This window comes from Rattus norvegicus, chromosome 13 (assembly GCF_021556685.1).
Source record: "Rattus norvegicus strain SHRSP/BbbUtx chromosome 13, alternate assembly SHRSP_T2T, whole genome shotgun sequence".
Taxonomy (NCBI): Eukaryota; Metazoa; Chordata; class Mammalia; order Rodentia; family Muridae; genus Rattus; species Rattus norvegicus.
This window is the reverse complement of record NC_141546.1, coordinates 27,503,581-27,512,838: the sequence shown is the minus strand read 5'-3', so window position 1 is coordinate 27,512,838 and position 9,258 is coordinate 27,503,581.

Sequence of the window (9,258 nt, the reverse complement as noted above, 5' to 3'; positions counted from 1 at the left end):
ATTCATAGCAGCATATGTTCTTAAGATATTAGCAAAACTCAGATTACATTGGAAAGTCAAAATTTGCATTTTACCTATGTGGTGATACCTTGTATGTAATATTTTAAATATTTTTACTTCTTTTGAATAAAATAAGAAAAGATGAGAGAAAAGAAACAAAGTATCAGAAGGGTAGGCAGAAGATGGGAAAATTGTCTCATGATAAGATATGAATTACACTGTATGTAAAATAATGTGAAAAACATAAAAATATAAATACAGTATATCTGAGATGGAACGCTATAAAAATATAAAAATAATTTTGTTACATTGCCTGTACACATATAAAATAACTCATTAAAAAAAGAAAAATAACTTTAATGGGGAAGTATTTATCTTCTCAAAGCAGTCAATGTTCATAAGTAAGTGCTGATTCTTAGAAATAAATATATGAAAAAAGTACCATAAAGCAATTCTAATTGTCCTTACCCTGATACTGTTTACTCTGGTAAATTTCTTCCTAATATTTCCCTTTAATTCTTGTAGCTGTAAATTGAAAACTTGTGCAATGCTCTCATTACTGCCATACACACACAAAATCTAAAGTTCAACAAAAGATCCTGTTTGACTCATCAATCTAACTTTCAAAATAAAGTGATCATATCAAAAATATATGCTACCCAGGGGATACAAAAATATTGTAAAATTTCATAAAAAATAACACATTGAAAAATTAAACACCTCACAAAATGAACCATCAACATTTATTGAGATTAAAGCTTAAAGTTGGAAAATTCTGAATGGAGCACTCTCAGAACCCATCCTATATATATGCAAATGCCTTCTTCACATAGGGAGATCAGACCTTTGTTTTCATCAGAACCTACACTACAAATTATTCTACAAAGAGATTTTTTTCCCATTGTTTCATGTTATCTTTTACTTGGTAAGAGGAAAGAAGTTTGTTCAATAAAACCTCAGGATAAGGCAAGCATTTTTTAAAAAGTAAGTCATAATGCCTATTCAATAATATAGGAATTGGCTGCATTGCCTCACATTCTGAGAAAAGTCTAAAATTTAAATAGCTTTAGTAACTGTTCCTTTTCCTCATTATTATTTGTACTTCCTGAAGATTTTAAGTAGACTCAAGGAAAACTAGTGTAAGTGCTCAGTCAGAGAGCTTTGTATTATAGTTGAAGTAACTTTGACCCTTCTGTTGCTGGTATCTCCCTATGAAGGTCATCTAAATTGGAAGTATCTTTTATACAAGTGAGGCATCAAGTTACAGAGTTCAGAGCATTACTCTACTACCAAGGGAAATTGAGATTTTTCAATCTTTAATATGTACCTGTTGAACCAGCTTCTCTGAAATTTATATTTTATCCTTTAAAAAATATAGGAAGATTTACACTATATTACTCGAAATTTTTAAGAAGATCAAATATGATGCATGCAAGGATAACTTTTATTTGACAGACTTCACAAATATGATCTTTGTATTGTAGTCACTGTCATCACTACTTTTCTCAAGCTTGTACACACTAATGATCATATAAAGAACACTGTAATCAAGACAATCAGGGATAGGCAATTTAAAGAGTAATTCCCCTGAATTTTTCTTATTGCAAATTTTGTTCTAACTATAAGAATATTAATAATGTTAAATCAGAAACAGAAAATGCCTGACTGTCAGGACCCATGAAGTATTTTGTCAAAAAACATAAAACGGTATACAGCAATATATGTGTAATAGAGTTTAGTCTACATCTAGCTGATCATCGTTGTTTATGATTATTAAGAAACTTACTAGGTTGCTATTTAATTAAAATTATTTTTATTTTATATTTGTATCCAATGAAATATGATCATATAATATTTCTGTTTTCAAAGTTCCTTACCCCTCAACATAGTAATGTCCAAACAACATAGCAACACAAATGGACTCCTTTGTGTTTGTGTGTGTGTGTGTGTGTGTGTGTGTGTGTGTGTGCATGCGTGTAAAAAAGTGTGTATGTGTATGTTTGTATGAGCTACAATGTTTTGTGTGTGTGTGTGTATGTGTGTGCACGCAGGAACACTAGTGTGTAGTTTATGTGTGGAAATTGACAATATCATTCATGATTTGGCTCTTCTTTCCCATGTGGAATGCAGCATGCAGCAAGATATTTGATCAGGGTATAAGGCCTCCCTATTATGGAAACATTTTTACCTACTAAGCCAACTCTCTGCTCCTTGGGTCTTAGTAATAAAATGATAGTTATAGCTATTGCTACTTGGATAAAGCTGGATAAGTTAGTGCATACCTGACATTGTTATAAATATGTGCTCTGGGATTTAAAAGCATGGACATTGAGTTTTGCATCAATATTTTCCTAAATACAGAACATTTCACCCAAACTAGAGAATGTACATCTCATCAGCAGCTTGTGGTACCTTCTCCAAAACTGAACTTATGATCAAGTATAAAATGATCCTCCACAGATACAAGAAAAATTAAATAATCCCACCATTCTATAAAATCACCAAGGATTAAGGCTGGCCTTAAAAAACAACAAAAAGAACAGAAAGTCTTCATATACTTGGAACTGAATAACTCTCTAACCAGTGATTACTTGGTCAGGGAACAAATAAAGAAATTAAAAACTTTCAAGAATTTAATGAAAATGAAGGCATAGCATACACAAACTTATGGTATACAATAAAATCAATGCTTAGAGGAAATTTTATAGCACTGAGTACCTTCAAAAAGAAATTGGAGAAATTATACACAAGCAACATAACAGCCCATCTGAAAACTCTAGAACTGAAAGAAGCAAACACATACAAGAGGAGTAAATGGCAGGAAATAATCCAAATTAGAGCTGAAATCAACCAATGTAGAAGAAAAAAGGACTATCAAAGCATCAACAAAATTAAGAGCTGGTTCTTTGAGAAAACCAACAAGAGAGATAAACCATTAGTCATACTAACCAAAGGGCACATTGACAGTATGCAAATTAACAAAATCAATTTATAGATAATATGAAGCTCAAGAAGAGGGAAGACCAAAGTGTGAATGTTTTAATTCTTCTTAGAAGGAGGGGGAGGGTCAAAATACTCACAGGATGAAACACAGAGATAGAATGTGGAGCAGATTCTGAAGGAAAGGCCATCCAGAGACCACCCCACTAGGGGATCCTTTCTATACCCAGTCACCAAACCAAGACACTGTTGTGGATACCAGGAAGTACTTACTGACAGAAGCCTGATATATTTGTCACCTGAGAGGATCTACCAGAGTCTTACAAATAGAGAGGTGGATGCTTAGAGCCAACCATTGGTCTGAGCAAAGGGTACATAATGGAGGAATTAGAGAAAGGACTGAAGGAGCTGAAGGGGTTTGCCCCCCTATAGGAAGAACAACAATATCAACTAACCAGACACCCCAAAGCTCCCAGGAAAAATATCCAACAACAAAAGAGTACACATGGAGTGACCTCTGGCTCCAACTGCATATGAAGCAAAGGATTGCCTTGTCAAGAATTAATGGGAAGAGTAGCCCTTGGTCCTATGAATACTGGATGACCTAGTGTAGGGGAATGCCAGAGCAGGAAGGAGGGAGAGAGTTTGTGTGTGGGTGGTGGAGCACCCTCATAGAAGCAGGGGGAGGGGGCTGGGAGGGTATGTGATAGGGGGTTGGTTGCCAGAGGAGAAACCAGGAAGTATTTATTGAAGTATAAATAAAGAAAATATCTAATAAAAGAAAAAATTCTTTATTGTGCTTGGTATAATATGAGAATAAAGGCACAGATTAAAAGATTATTATAAATGCATATATATATGTAATATCTACAAGTTTAGAAGATGAGATGTATTATTAGTACACTCAACGGTAAATAAACAACATCATCCAATTTAAAAAAAAAATGGCCATCTTACCAAATGTAATATAGACATTCAATGCAATCCTCATCAAAATTCCAAATCAATTCTTCAAAGAGATTGAAAGAGCAATTCTCAACTTTATTTGTAATAAAAAGAAACCCAGGATAGTTAAAAGAAAACAAAAGAATTTTTGGGTTAATCACCGTCCCTGACTTCAAGTTGTATTATAGAGCCATAGTCATAAAAATGATATGGTATTGGTACAGACACAGACAGTTAGACCAGTGGAAGACAAGTGAAGTCTCAGAAAGTAATCCACACACTTATTGTCACTTGATGTTTGACAAAAGAGCCAAAACATACAGTGTTCAAAAGACAGCATTTTCAATAAAGGAAGCTGGTCTAACTGGTGATCTGCATGTAGAAAAATGCAAATTGATCTATTTTAATCCCCATATTCAAAGCTCAAGTCCAATGGACCTCTACATAAAACCAGATACACTGAATCTAATAGAAGAGAAATTGGTAAAGAGCCTTGAGCACAACAGAATATTATCTGAACATAACACCAATATTAGAATGGCTACCCAGCTGGCTTTTTGGGTCTGTTTGCTAGAAAATTTTTATGTCTTGCTTAGGAAATTTTTTATATTCAGGTAATGTCTATTTTTTTTAATTAACTTGAGTATTTCTTTTTTTTTCCTTTCTTTTTTTTTTTTTAATTAACTTGAGTATTTCTTATATGCATTTCGAGTGTTATTCCCTTTCCCGGTTTCTGGGCAAACATCCCCCTAATCCCTCCCCCTCCCCTTCTTTATGGGAGTTACCCTCCCCATCCTCCCCACATTTCCCCCCTCCCCCCAACAATCTAGTTCACTGGGGGTTCAGTCTTAGCAGGACCCAGGGCTTCCCCTTCCACTGGTGCTCTTACTAGGATATTCATTGCTACCTATGAGGTCAGAGTCCAGGGTCAGTCCATGTATAATCTTTAGGTAGTGGCTTACTCCCTGGAAGATCTGCTTGCTTGGAATTGTTGTACATATCGGGTCTCGAGCCCCTTCAAGCTCTTAAAGTTCTTTCTCTGATTCCTTCAACGGGGGTTCTATTCTCAATTCAGTGGTTTGCTGCTGGCATACGCCTCTGTATTTTCTGTATTCTGCCTGTGTCTCTCGGGAGAGATCTACATCCGGCTCCTGTCAGTCTGCACTTCTTTGCTTCATCCATCTTGTCTAATTGGATGGCTGTATATGCATGGGACACATGTGAGGCAGGCTCTGAATGGGTGTTTCTTCTGTGTCTCTTTTAATCTTTGCCTCTCTCTTCCCTGCCAAGGGTATTCTTCTTCCCCTTTTAAAGAAGGAGTGAAGCATTCACATTTTGATCATCTGTCTTGAGTTTCATTTGTTCTAGGCATCTAGGGTAATTCAAGCATTTGGGCTAATAGCCACTTATCAATGAGTGCATACCATGTGTGTTTTTTCTGTGATTGGGTTACCTCACTCAGGATGATATTTTCCACTTCCAACCATTTGCCTACGAATTTCATAAACTCGTTGTTTTTGATAGCTGAGTAATATTCCATTGTGTAGATGAACCACATTTTCTGTATCCATTCCTCTGTTGAAGGGCATCTGGGTTCTTTCCAGCTTCTGGCTATTATAAAAAAGGCTGGTATGAACATAGTGGAGTATGTGTCTTTGTTATATGTTGGAGCATCTTTTGGGTATATGCCCAAGAGAGGTATAGATGGATCCTCAGGCAGTTCAATATCCAATTTTCTGAGGAGCCTCCAGACTGATTTCCAGAATGGCTTTAACAGTCTGCAATCCCACCAACAATGGAGGAGTGTTCCTCTTTCTCCACATCCTTGCCAGCATTTGTTGTCACCTGAGTTTTTGATCTTAGCCATTCTCACTGGTGTGAGGTGAAATCTCAGGGTTGATTTGATTTGTATTTCCCTTAAGACTAAAGATGTTGAACATTTCTTTAGGTGTTTCTCAGCCATTCGGCTTTCCTCAGCTGTGAATTCTTTGTTTAGCTCTGAACCCCATTTTTTAATAGGGTTATTTGTCTCCCTGCGGTCTAACTTCTTGAGTTCCTAGTATATTTTAGATATAAGGCCTCTATCAGTTGTAGGATTGGTAAAGATCTTTTCCCAATCTGTTGGTTGCCATTTTTTCCTAACCACAGTGTCCTCTGCCTTACAGAAACTTTGCAATTTTATGAGATCCCATTTGTCGATTCTTGATCTTAGAGCATAAGCCATTGGTGTTTTGTTCAGGAAATTTTGTCCAGTGCCCATGTGTTACAGATGCTTTCCTAGTTTTTTTTTTTTCTATTAGTTTGAGTGTATCTGGTTTGATGTGGAGATCGTTGATCCACTTGGACCTAAGCTTTGTACAGGGTGATGAGCATGGATTGATCTGCATTCTTCTACATGTTGCCCTCCAGTTGAACCAGCACCATTTGCTGAAAATGCTATCTTTTTTCCATTGGATGGTTTTGGTTCCTTTGTCAAAAATCAAGTGCCCATAGGTGTGTGGGTTCATTTCTGGGTCTTCAATTCTGTTCCATTGTTCTATTTGTCTGTCCCTGTACCAATATCATGCAGTTTTTATCACTATTGCTCTGTAATACTGCTTGAGTTCAGGGATAGTGATTCCCCCTGAAGTCCTTTTATTGTTGAGGATAGTTTTAGCTCTCCTGGGTTTTTTGTTATTCCAGACTAATGTGCAAATTGTTCTGTCTAACTCTTTGAAGAATTGGATTGGTATTTTTCTGGGGATTGCATTGAATCTGAAGATTGCTTTTGGTAAAATGGAAATTTTTACTATATTAATCCTGCCAATCCATGAGCATGGGAGATCTTTCCATCTTCTGAGGACTTCTTCAATTTCTTTCTTCAGAGTCTTGAAGTTCTTATTGTACAAATCTTTTACTTGCTTGGTTAAAGTCACACTGAGGTATTTTATATCATTTGGGTCTATGATGAAGGGTGTCGTTTCCCTAATTACTTTCTTGGCTTCTTTCTCTTTTGTGTAGAGAAAGGCTACTGATTTATATGAATTAATTTTATATCAAGCCACTTTGCTGAAATGTTTATCAGCTTTAGTAGGTCTCTGGTGGAACTTTTGGGATCACTTAAATATACTATCATATCATCTGCAAATAGTGATATTTTGACTTCTTCTTTTCTGATCTGTATCCCCTTGATCTCTTTTGTTGTCTGATTGCTCTGGCTAGAAGTTCAAGAACTATATTGAACAAGTAGGGAGAAAGTAGGCAGCCTTGTCTAGTCCCTGATTTTAGTGGGATTGCTTCAAGTTTCTCTCCATTTAGTTTAATGTTAGCAACTGGTTTGCTATATATAGCTTTTACTATGTTTAGGTATGGGCCTTGAATTCCTATTCTTTCCAGGACTTTTATCGTGAAGGGGTATTGAATTTTGTCAAATGCTTTCTCAGCATCTAATGAAATGATCATGTGGTTTTGTTCTTTCAGTTTGTTTATATAATGGATCATGTTGATGGTTTTCCTTATATTAAACCATTTCTGCATGCCTGGGATGAAGCCTACTTGGTCATAATGGATGATTGTTTTGATGTGCTCATGGATTCGGTTTGCCCGAATTTTATTGAGTATTTTTGCGTTGAATTTCATAAGGGAAGTTGGTCTGAAGTTCTCTTTCTTTGTTGGGTCTTTGTGTTGATTAGTTATAAGAATAATTGTGGCTTCATAGAAGGAATTCGGTAGTGCTCTATCTATTTCAATTTTGTGGAATAGATTGGATAATATTGGTATGAGGTCTTCTATGAAGGTATGATAGAATTCTGCACTAAACCTGTCTGGACCTGGGCTCTTTTTGGTTGGGAGACCTTTGTTGACTGTTTCTATTTCCTTAGGAGTTATGGGGTTGTTTAACTGGTTTATCTGTTCCTGATTTAACTTTGGCACCTGGTATCTGTCTAGGATATTGTCCATTTCCTGCAGATTTTCAAGTTTGTTGAATATAGGCTTTTATAGTAAGATCTGATGATTTTTTTGAATTTCCTCTGTATCTGTAGTTATGTCTCCCTTTACATTTCTGATTTTGTTAATTTGGATATACTCTCTGTGTCCTCTCATTTGTCTGGCTAAGGGTTTATCTATCTTGTTGATTTTCTCAAAGAACCAACTTTTAGTTCTGTTGATTCTTTCTATGGTCCTTTTAGTTCCTACTTGGTTGATTTCAGCTCTGAGTTTGGTTATTTCCTGCCTTCTACTCCTCCTGGGTGTATTTGCTTCTTTTTGTTCTAGAGCTTTTAGGTGTGCTGTCAAGCTGCTGACATGTGCTCTTTCCTGTTTCTTTCTGCAGGCACTCAGCGCTATGAGTTTTCCTCTAAGCGCATTTTTCATTGTGTCCCAAAAATTGGGTATGTTGTACCTTCATTTTCATTAAATTCTAAAAAGTCTTTAATTTCTTTCTTTATTTCTTCCTTGACCAGGTTATCATTTAGTAGAGCGTTGTTCAATTTCCACGTATATGTGGGCATTCTTCCCTTATTGTTATTGAAGACCAGTTTTAAGCCGTGATGTTCCGATAGCACAAATGGGATTATTTCTATCTTTCTGTACCTGTTGAGGACTGTTTTTTGACCAATTATATGGTCAATTTTGGAGAAAGTACCATGAGGAGCTCAGAAGAAGGTATATCCTTTTGCTTTAGGATAGAATGTTCTGTAAATATCTGTTAAGTCCATTTGGCTCATGACTTCTCTTAGTCTGTCTATGTCTCTGTTTAATTTCTGTTTCCATGATCTGTCCATTGATAAGAGTGGGGTGTTGAAATCTCCTACTTTTATTGTGTGAGTTGCAATGTGTGTTTTGAGCTTTAGTAAGTTTCTTTTACAGATGTAGGTGCCCTTGTATTTGGGGCATAGATATTTGGATTGAGAGTTCATCTTGGTGGATTTTTCCTTTGATGAATATGAAGTGTCCTTCCTTATTTTTTTGATGAATTTTAGTTGAAAATTGATTTTATTTGATATTAGAATGGCTACTCCAGCTTGCTTATTCTGACCATTTGCTTGGAAATTTGTTTTCCAGCCTTTCACTCTGAGGTGGTGTCTGTATTTGTCTCTGAGGTTTGTTTCCTGTAGGCACAGAATGCAGGGTCCTCGTTGCGTATCCAGTTTGTTAATCTATGTCTTTTTATCGGGGAGTTGAGGCCATTGATGTTGAGAGATATTAAGGAATAGTGATTATTGCTTCCTGTTATATTCATATTTGTATGTGTGGTTATGTTTCTGTGCTTTTCTTCTCTTTGTTTTGTTTCCAAGACAATTTGTTTCTTGCTTGTTCTAGGGTATAGCTTGCCTCCTTATGTTGGGCTTTACCATTTATTATCCTTTGCAGTGCTGGATTTGTAGAAAGATA